Raw genomic sequence first — 11,695 nt, 5'->3', positions numbered from 1 at the left:
TCAGGCCATCTGAGGAGGGCAGAAGAGGACTGTCTTTTCCTGCTCCTTTCTGAAGCTCCTCTTCTGGCTTTGCTTTCATGTGTCACCATGTTTTGTGCATGGTGACTCATCCATCCTGTGCTGATGGCCTAGCACCTTCCACTGTGAAGTCCCACCCTGGGAAGTGTATGCACAGAAATGCCAACACCCACTCACCCACCCTCTTCTGCGTGGGACACTACACTGGCTATTCCCTCCTGTGAAGGACAAGCTGTAAATTTGAGGTGGCACTGTATGCTAAAACCAAGCAGCCTATGGCAGGGTGCTGCAGCTGCAGGGTGCATCTGTGAATCCTGGATAGAAAGCTTGAGCCTGAAGCTGGTAGGGCCTGGTGAGCGCTGGCCAAGCTTACCTAGGGTACAAGGGACCCTTCCTTGTACACACCCAAGGGCCTAGAAAGGTCTGGATTGTTTACCTATTTTCTCTGCTCCCATACTCCAAGATAAAGTGGATTCCTGCAGTGCCCCAAACTGTGCAGAACACAGCACAAAGGAGGCCAGGATGCTGGCACTGGTACTCTTGCCATTAGGGGCAGCACCTGGAGCTGGCAGCACTCAGTCTCACGTTTCTGTGGGGGGTCATCAGGGTATGTTGGGAAAACCACAAGCACGGGAAACCCCAGGAAGTATTCAGACAAGCCTTGGTGTATCTGCCCTGGACTGGCCAGGACCAGAGCTGAGGGCAGGTTGACACATGGGCCTCCTTGCCAGGAACCTAGAACAGGCCTTCAAATGGGCAAGTGGGCCTAGGAGATGCCGTGCCATTCCCGGGGCCATTTTGTACCACCACCTCTGATGGGCCCATCTTTATGCTAATCATCTTAAACTCCTGTTTTTTTTTTCTGGTTGAGATGATTTCCTCCAGATGGTTTTATGTGATCTGCACAGCCCATCACCTCTCTGCCCGTGAAGGCTGTTTAGCAGGCCGAGGTGGGCAGTACCGCACAGCCAGTGGTCTTGCAGACGAAGCCAGACATCCTCCCTCTCCTGACAGCCATGGCCCCCAGGTACTGGTCTCCTGTTAATGCGACATGACACTATGCCTTGCATTTGTACTTTGGTATTGCACTCTTTTGTAGACTTGCTCTTTTATAAATGACATGTAAATGGTGTCCCACTGTGTTCTCCTCTGGAATGTAATGGTGTCCCTTTTCGTTTCTTGGTCCAGTACATGTTGTTCCTGTATATGACTCTTGTATTTTTTGACTTCAAATCTCCCTCTGTAGTATTTTTAAAATAAATGTTTTACAGAATTGAAAAAAGTGAATAGCTCAGTGGCCAGTCTTAAAGGCAGCAGTGAGAGGCATGCTGGGATGTTTTGTCCTATCATTCTACCACCTAGTGTAAGACACTCCAGCTTAACACTCTATCTCATTTTCCTTAAATGGACTAGGGTACTTTCAATGAATGGGTCAAAAACCATTTGCTAGCCCTGGTATTTGATGCCAGTCAGATCCACCAGAGCTAGGTCCTAAATCCCACCCCTTTTCTTTTAGTCCTAAACATTGTCTTATCTCATTGGAGGAAGGAGCCCCTCACCTAGAGCATCTGAGATCCTGAGACAAAAGTCTCATCTGATCCAGGATCTTTGGGGGGCAGATGTGATCCATGAATCCCCTGTGCATTGTTTTTGTTGTTGTAGTTGTTTTTCTAATCTGCTGCTTCTTTCTGCAAGCTGAAGCTACATGCTAGTTTTTTTTTCTTCTCTCAAACCCCTTCTTCTCCTTAGATCAACCACATTCTGTGGGCATGAGATTAAACCATTTGTTATTAAATTTCTCTGACCACCTCCTCAATTCCCTGCTGTTTTCCTGTTTCTTGTTAAGTCTTGATCTCTGCTATTATCATATGAACACAGAAATCTAGGAATACTAGAAACTATTTTTACATTGGAGTTACTTAAAATAGAAAGAGACTTTCAAGTGAAGGTTTCTGTGTCCAAAACAACAGTGGCAGGGTTAAAACAGAAATGTTTTTCTGTCTTATTCTTTTTTATTTTTTGTATTGTCAAACTGTTAACAGAAGGGTTACAGTTACATAAGTAAAGTAAGTAAGCTTGTTACTCATTTTTCTCCTACTTTCCTTACCCCCAGTCCCTCCCCTAAATTGTACAACATATTGTCTTGTGTATATTGCTGTTGCATTGGTTCCCCCTTGTCCTTTGTCTCACCATTTTGTTGTTCCCCTTTCCTTCCCTAATTCAGATAAATGTACGGGGAAGAAATACAAAAGAAACATGCAATCACATAGTACATTTAAAACAATAACAAGAAAAACCTCTGTGTCCAAGTCTTGGAGTTCATTTCGCAGTCTTATTTGTGCCGTGTTCTGTTCAAGGTTACTCAGAAGCTCAGTCTTCAGTAGTCCTAGTGGAATGTAGACTCCCAGACTCACGTAAAAACAAGAAAAAAAATGTGTAATGGCACTCTTAAAAAATCCAAGCAGCAACGAAGTTTGTATAATTTATGTGGCCAAATAATGAGGTAAAAGAAAAAAAAAACTGTGAGTGGGAGATGAGGAAATGTAAAATAGGTTATAAAAATAAAAGGCTCTCACAAAACTTCCCTTTAAACCCCAATAAAAAGTTCTGATATCATGCTTCGGAGCCATAACTTGGATATCAGATATAGCTATTTTCTGAATTAGATATCTTCTCCTGTGTAACTCCAACAAGTCTGTTCCCTGAGAGGGTACGCATCATCTTCTCCACCTCTGACTGGATCAGACAGGCCTGTTTACTCTGCTCTGCCTCAGTACCCAGTACTGACTGTTTCTCACTATAAAGATAGTTCAAATGCTCTCCAAATGTAGACCTTCAGGCTCTACTCTTCTTTCTATGGCTCTGTACTGGACACTGTTGGACTTCTCCTTTAAAATTCCCACCTTCGCATTTCCTTCCTTCCTGGCTTATAGCCTAGTCTTTTCTTTATTCTATCATGGATTCAATGAGAGGAAACTTCTCATACCATGAGAGCTACCTAGAGAGAGAGAATGGCAGATCTAACGTCTCATTAAGAAGTTTACACTCTGTATTGGTAGGCAGTACTGGCTATGTCAGTAAGCACTAATAAATTGGATATGCCATCATTCTTGTGGTTATTCACAGGAGAGGAGCAAAGATTGGGGTGGAGGGAGGAATTAACATTGTACTCAGAACAAAAAGCACAGACACAATTGGTAACTTCAGGAAATAGGGGCTAAAACCTGGCGAGGCTGTGGTCTTTCTCCATTGTGCAGGAGGAGATATCCACAGATAGGAAGTATCCTGTTCTGTCACTCTGAGACCAGGGAGAGGTCTTGAGGATGGCCCTAAAGCTCTCATTGCCCTAAAGACAAGAACATGCTTTCAATGGTCTCCAATGTGGATATCCCCTTAATAACTGGAGTCATTTTAACCTTCAATCCCTGTCATAAGTAACTGGCAAAGCCATATGGGATGTTGAACCTTCTTGATCTCTTCTCAATTATGTGGCTGCTTAGACAGGTCTTATTCTGTATTTTCATGGTTTCACTCCTGGGTTGTATTCTTACAAATTGCTAGATTAAAAAGTCTGGAGCCAGCAGGGCGCCAGTGGCTCACGCCTGTAATCCTAGCTACTCAGGAGACTGAGATCTGAGGATCGCAGTCCAAAGCCTGCCCAGGCAGGAAAGTCTGTGAAACTCATCTCCAATAAACCACCAGAAAACCAGAAATGGCGCTGTAGCTCAAGTGGTAGAGTGCTCGCCTTGAGCTGAAGAGCTGAGGGACAGCACCCGGGCCCAGAGTTCAAGCCCCACACCAAAAAAAAAAAAGTCTGGAGCCAGGCACCGGTGGCTCATGCCTGTGACCCTAGCTACTCAAGAGGCTGAGATCTGAGGAATACAGTTCAAAGTGTCCGGCAGGAAGGGCTGTGAAACTCTTATCTCCAATTAGCCACCAGAAAACCAGAAGTGGCGCTGTGGCTCAAGTGGTAGAGTGCTAGCCTTGAGCTGAAGAGCTCAGAGACAGTGCCCAGGCCTAGAGTTCAAGACCGATGACCGACCCCACTACAAGGCTAGGGCTTGAGCAACAGAGGCCAAAGGATTATATACAGTTGTAGAATGGAACAGAAGAGAATTGAGCATTGTCTAGAATGTCCTGAACAGACCCAACACATCTGGAATCCCTTCCAGAGGTCTAGTTCCCTCAAGGAGGACATGAAGACCTGAACACTGGTGATTTCAGACCATTTCAAAACATGATGTAGACAAGATCAAGTAACAGTACTGTCTTAGGCAAAACCAAGATTCTTTATCTTCCATCCTCAATCTTAGTTTTGTAGACTGAGAGGTAGAAAATTTCATGTGAACACATTTCCCAGGCTGGTCATGAAAGCCACATTTTGAAAAACTCTGGTTAAAAATCTTATAGACTTATTTAAGGAAATGTCCAAAATAGGCAAATCAAGAAAGACAGAGAAGAGTTGATTACCAGGGCTGGAAAGTATTGGCTCCAGGAGAGCAGGGTCTCCTCTCTGCCACTAGCTATCAGCGATGGATACACAACATCATGAATGTACACTTTCTTTCTTTTCTTTTTTGGGTCCGGTCGTGGGGCCTGAACTCTGGGTCTGGGCACTGTCCCTCAGCTCTTCAGCTCAAGGCTAGCGCTCTACCACTTGAGCCACTTCCCGCTTTTTTGCTTATGTGGTGCTGAGGAATCGAACCCAGGGCTTCATGCATGTAAGGCAAGCGCTCTACCACTAAGCCACCTTCCCAGCCCTGAATGTACACTTTCAAATGACCTAAATAGTAAATGTGATGTCTTACCACAATAATCATCCCACGTATTCCAAGCCAATGCCACCCTCACCATTAAGATAACCAAGTCATCTTTGATTTGATTAGTGTTCCTGCCTTGGTTGTATCATGTAGGCAAATGTGGGAACTAGTTTAGCTCCTTGAATATTTACCTCTGTGCTATGTGGCTCTTGTGGCCTCACTTTACTTTTTGTGTCTTCCAAGACAATTTGGTTGAGTATAAGGTGTCTATTTCTTATAGCTCCTTGTAATATATGTCCATTTAAACATATAGAATATCATCAACACAGTTCTATTTTATTAAAAAATGAAGTAGGCTCAGACTAGGCAAGCAAGAAGGATAATAATAGTAACTGTGCTAGTTTTCCATCACTATAACAAATCCCCAAGCCAATCAGCTCATAAAGAAGAAAGGTTGGTTACAGCTCATACCATCCCAGTTCATGATTGATGAGCTTTATTGCTTTGGGCCTCTAAGTGGAGTAGTACACCCTATCAGAAGCATATGACAAAACAAAATTGCCCATCTCAAGGCCAAGAAACAGAAGAAAAGAATGATCCAGAGTAGCACAGAGCTCTTCAAGGCCAAGCCCCCAGTGACTCACGGCCTCTCACCAGGCCCTACCTCCTAAAAGCTCCACTATTTCAAAATAGTAACTCCCCAGAAATCAGACCTTTGCCATATATGTGCCTTTGGTGACTTTCAAGATCCAAACCATATCAGGAGTAAATACGTCCCATTTCACTTAAATGAACTTGTTGCTTTATTTAAAGAAATAGCAAGCTGAGCGCCGGTGGCTCATGCCTGTAATCCTAGCTACTCAGGAGGCTGCGATCAGAGGATCGAGGTTCAAAGCCAGCCTGGGCAGGAAAGTCCGTGAGACTCTTATCTCCAGTAAACCACTAGCAAACTGGAAGTGGCGCTGTGCCTCAAGTGGTAGAGCCCTCGCCTTGAGCTGAAGAGTACGGGACAGCGTCCAAGCCCAGAGTTCAAGCCCCACGACTGACAAAAACAAAACAAAAAAGAAACAGCAGAATCTTCACAATAATTTATAATGAGCACAGTGACTTTGAAATTATTTTGTGCCATTTGATTGCTGGGTTGTTCACAAGCCAAATAGTTAAACAGGTTGCCAGACATAGAGATAACCATGTAAGTGCATGACAAATATCCAAACACTGAAAAGAAACAAACTATATCCCAACAAAAATTAGTCTTTGCTCTATAGAAGTTTACTCAAAGTGAACATATAGGATGGGTTTCTCCATTGCTCAGCCAAAACTCATCCATAGATCTTGATGGCAAACCTTGTCAACTCTTCACTCCTTTCTAGATGTTTATAGGGTTTCAGGCTGTATATTTGATGGATGGAGACAATTTTGGAGTAACCCATCCTCACCAAAGGGTGCATACTTTTGTCAAAATCAGTTGTGGGGCTTGAACTCTGTCTGGGCCTGGGCACTGTCTCTCAGTTCTTCATCTCAAGGTTAGCACTCTACCACTAGAGCCACAGCACCACTTCCAGTATTCTGGTGGCTTATTGCAGATAAGAGTCTCACAGACTTTCCTACCAGGGCTGGCTTCGAACTGCATTCCTCAGATCTCAGCCTCCTGAGTAGCTAGGATTACAGGCATGAGCCACCGGTGCCCAGCTATTTTAAAACATTTTTTTAAATTGTACTCTTTTCCGATTTTTTTCTTTTTTTATTGTGAAAATACTATACAGAGGGGTTACAATTACATGGGCAAGATAATAAGTACATTTCTTATCAAGCATTGTAGCTTCCTCTTTGTTTCCCCTTCCCATCTCTTCCCATCCTCCCCCCGCCCCAGTAGGTATAGTGTATATGTGGTATGTATGAGATGTTGTAGTGTGTGTGGTGTGTGGTGCATGTAGTGTGTGGTGTTTGGTGTGTAAATGACTTGTATCTATGTTTTTTTTTGGGGGTCCGGTCGTGGGGCCTGAACTCTGGACCTGGGACTGTCCCTCAGCTCTTCAGCTCAAGGCTAGCACTCTACCACTTGAGCCACAGTGCCACTTCTGGCTTTTTTTTTCCAGCTTATGTGGTGCTGAGGAATCAAACCCAGGGCCTCATGCATGCAAGGCAAGCACTCTACCACTGAGCCACCTTCCCAGCCCTGTATCTATGTTATGTAGCATGTATGTGTAGCATGTGGGTGTGCTATGTAATATTAGGATGGGTGAGGGTGTGGCATGTGATAATGTGATGTATGTAAATGTGTGTACTGTGTATGTGTGTGTTGTGTATGTATATGTGGTCTGTGATGCATGTGGTATGTGCATGTGTGGTCATGTGCATGTGTGTATGTAATATGCATGCCTGTGATATATGCATGTTGTGTGTTGTATGTGATGTGTGTAGCAATTTTGCTACTCGCCCTTCAAATGCTCTCCTCTCCCCATGCTCTATCTGTTGATAGCCAATTTTCCTCTGCTAGCATCTTCATGAATCTGCTCCATTTCATTCTCATATGTCAGCCTGTCATGTTATAGCAACTCACATTTTTTTAGTTTAAGATAAATTGTACAGTGGGCGAACCCTGTTTAACTTCTTGAAGGGAAAATGTCTGTGTGGCATGACTTTTTCCATTGCTTAGCAATCATCTGGTACAATTGAAAAGAAGAGCAGCAAATTATAACTCTTGCCAGCATCCTGAATACAAATTAATTGGGAATTGCCCTTCTCTCTACCATGGCTGATTTTAGTTGAGCGGATCTGTCCTATGCACAGGCCATCATTTGTCTAGTGCCTCCAGCTTCTCATTCATGTGAGTCATATCTCCTTGCTCTTCACAAAGTCCTGGGTCTCAGTTCTCCTCTGTTTAAGGAGCCAGCAGCTTGATTTCATAAGCTACACTCACTTGACCAGCCTCATGTTCTATAGCTATGCCCCGCATGTGCACGGGGTGGGATTTTTACATTTTCCACATCTTCGTTTTGGTAAAAGACTTGTCAGTCTTGGTAAAAGCTTGTCAGTCTGGGTTTTTGCAGTGAGTTCATGCAAGGTGTTGCACGGGCAAAGTCAAGGATCTCAGACGGCATAACCGTTCTGCTTGCTAAACTGATGTGGTTAATATTTGACAAGAACTCAGACAAACATTCTATAAATATTAAAAACCCCACGGGTACTTCTAGTTTCTAATGGTTTTTAAGTTCATTTGGGGGTGTGGGGAAACTCTTCTCTCTTTAGCATTTTCCTTGGACTTGTAATCTGTTTTGTAGGGTATTTGAACCTTTTTGTTGTTGTTGTTTTCTTGTTTATGTTCAACCAATGCATATTCCTGGTCATTCACATCCTTGCTAAATAGTGGGAAAGCCATGCCAAAGAAAAAGACTACTTTATGGACACCTCCTTTTCTGATGACACTTCATTTTTTTTTTTTTTGTGGCTAGTCCTGGGTCTTGAACCTGGGCCTGGGCACTGTCCCTGAGTTTCTTTTGCTCAAGGCAAGTGCTCTACCACTTGACCCACAGTGCCACTTTTGGCTTTTTTGAGTACTTTATTGGAGGTTAGAGTCTCACAATATTTCTTGTCTTGGATGGCTTCGAACCATGAGCCTCAGAACTCAGGCTTCTGTGTAGCTAGGATTACAGGCATGAGCCACCTGCACCCATCTGGTACTGGGGTTTTGAATTCCATACTTTGCACTTGCTAGACAAATCCCTTATTACTTCAGCCACACCTCTAGTATTTTCTACTTTTTAGTCTGCTTTTCAAATAATATCTCATACTTTTTGTCCAATCTACCCTCAGAGTGTGCTCCTCCTGCCTTTACCTAGCTGAAATTTTATACCACCATAACTAGCTTATTCTTTAAGATAGGGTCTTGTTAACATTTTCCTGCAAGCTGGCCTCAAACTTGAATTCTCTCATTTCTGCCTCTCAAGTAGTTGAAATTATAGGGATGAGTAATCACACCCAGCCTATTATTTTGAATGCTAATCTTGTCAAAGATTTTAAGATGTAAAAGATGTTAAAATGATTGGCAATGGTAGGACAAAGGGTGAACAAATGCAGCAGTGATACTTACTAGACACTATGCTGAAAATGAACTATACAACTTACAGGGGATTAAGGACAAAATTGGAGAAAATGAGACAAGAGGTGACATTGTGCAAAAAGCAATGCACTCATTACCTGATGCCACCTTTATAATAACAATAAAAATATATTAACAAAATAAAATGATGAAATGAGATCTGAAGTTTCACTGGATTTAAACTTGTTATATCTTTCTGTGCTCTGCTAAAAACAATGATCAGATTTAATTTGGTTTCTGATATCCTGAGACAAGTAATTAGCTTTGAGATTCTTACAGTTTGTTTTGTAGCTAATTGGACTGAGCTTCTCCTTTGCGTGTGTGTGTGGTGGGGGCGGGGGGTCTGTGCCAGTCCTGGGGCTTGAACTTAGGGCTTGAACACTGTCTTAAGTTTTTCCTCAAGACTACCACTTGAGCCACAGTACCACTTCCAGTTTTCTGGTGGTTTATTGGAGAAAAGGATCTTAAAAACTTTTCTGGCCAGGTGCTTCAAACAATGGTCCTCAGATCTCAACCTTATGAGGAGCTAGTATTACACCAGCACTTAGCATCTTTTATTTTTTAAAACACTGTTCTATGTAATTAACCGTACACAAAAGAGGGGGATGCAGTTTTACCCATTAAGAAATTAGTTTAAACAAGTTGGCCACAGTGGCTCATAGCTATAATTCCAGCTAATCAGGATGCTGGGAATAGAAAACTTGCAATCAGAGGCCAGCCTGAGCAATAAAAAGCTGAGCTTGTAATCCTCACCTGTGTTCCTAGTTACAAAAGAAATATAAATTGGATCCCTGTTCGGGTTTACTTGTGAATAAATATAAGCCCCTGTTCCAAATTAATTGAAGTAAAAAGGGCTAGGATCCTAGCTTGAGTGGTAGAATATTTGCTGAGGTCATGGGTTCAATCTCCAGAACTACCACCAATTAACAGAAAAATTAGTATAATGTGATTTTCTTTCCCCTGAAGCAAAAATACTGTGAGATTTCTGAAAAACAAAATTCCGCAATTTTGATGGGTTTAGGTGACTCTGATTTGTCTTTTTCTTTTTCCAAGACACATTATGCTTAGAAATATGTAGTGTCTGATTACACAAACACACGTGTGTGTGCGTGTGCACATGCACACGCGCACACGCACAGAGTCATTTTGAAGTAAGCTGGAGATAGCTGGAAATCAAGAATTTGCTGTCTTTGGAGAGTGCCTGCTTTTTAAAATGTTTTGAGATGCTGAACCTACTTGAATTAGAAAATACAGGAACTAAAGTTGTATTTTGCTATCACCTTTTCTCCTTCTATATCTGGGGAGAAAACCAGCCCACATCCTGAATCTGTGGGAGTCAGACAGGCACCAAGTGCAGTTTCCATAGCCCCAGGGCAAGGTGAGAGAGAGCACGGCATCTCTGCACATGCCCCAGAATGCACAGTGGAAAATCAAATGCTGCCCTCTCCCCTGTCCCTTAGGAACATGAATGCTGGTCTCAGTCAGTGCCCTCAGGGAACATTGTCTGCCTTGGAGACTGAGCCCCAAGAGATGACTTATAAAAAATGCCCGAAGTAACCAGATGTCGATGATACCTGTAATCCTAGCTACTCATGAAGCTGAGATCTGAGGATCGATGTTCAAAGCCAACCTGACCAGGAAAGTCCATGGTACTTTTATCTCCAATTTACTAGCAAAAAAACCTGGAAGTGATAGTGTGACTCAAGTGGTAGAGCACCAGCCTTGAGTGGAAAATGCTGAGACAGCACCCAGACCTTCAATTCAAGCTTCTGTATACACACACACACACACACACACACACACACACACACCCTAAAATATACCTGCAAAGTCCCTTGCTATAAAGATAATGTGAGTGTGAGCCCTTCTCTCACCTTGTTTAGGAAAAGAAACAGGTAGTGAATAGATTTCTTTTTGTACAGTACTTGGGGCTCATGGGTGCACAGGGAGTCTTTTCAATCTGTTGTTAAGAATTTTGGTTATTATAAACTACCTTGTATTATAGAACTGACAAACAATCTTCTAAAGGTATGAAATGGACATGATTATCCAACATCCAGGATTCTACCTGGGGGAGAAGGAAAATCAATAGGCTGGTGTGTATTGTTTCTACTTCAGTTTGTACCAGTGCTTACATTTGTCAAGGGAAACTGTTAACATTCTTTCATGACTTCAAGCAGTACAGAACAGATCTTGAGAGTTTTAAGGCTGGAGATCCAAGAGCCTATATGAGAGCCAGCCAGGAGCACAGTCAGGACGCCCTGCTTCTTTTCGCCCATAAACTCACCGTCTCTGTCCATTTAGGTTTACTTTTTATCTGTGTTTTAATTGCTTAATGGACTTTTACTGAAAAATTTCCCCAAGTTCTGAGGAAAGTCAAGTCTAATACCCCCTGCCCCCCAGGACATAATTCAGCCTTTCCTTTCCTTTCCTTTCCTTTCCTTTCCTTTCCTTTCCCTTCCCTTCCCTTCTCTTTCTTTCTTTCTTTCTTTCTTTCTTTCTTTCTTTCTTTCTTTCTTTCTTTCTTTCTTTCTTTCTTCCTTCCTTCCTTCCTTTCTTCCTTCTTTTCTTTCTTTGTTCTTTCTCTCTTGCTTTCCTTTCTTTTTTTTTAATATTCGTTGATCATGAGGCTTGAACTTGGGGCCTAACACTGTTCCTGAGCTCTTTGTTCTACCACTTTGAGCTGCAGTGTCACTTCCAGTTTTTCAGGTGGTTAATTGGAGATAAGAGTCTTACAGACTTTCTGCACAGGCTGGCTTCGAACTGCAATCCTGAGCTAGCTAGGTTTATAGGTGTGAGCTACCAGCACCCGGCT

Source organism: Dipodomys ordii, unplaced genomic scaffold (genome assembly GCF_000151885.1).
Source record: "Dipodomys ordii isolate 6190 unplaced genomic scaffold, Dord_2.0 Scaffold24, whole genome shotgun sequence".
Classification (NCBI taxonomy): domain Eukaryota; kingdom Metazoa; phylum Chordata; class Mammalia; order Rodentia; family Heteromyidae; genus Dipodomys; species Dipodomys ordii.
This window is presented reverse-complemented; position numbering follows the sequence as displayed.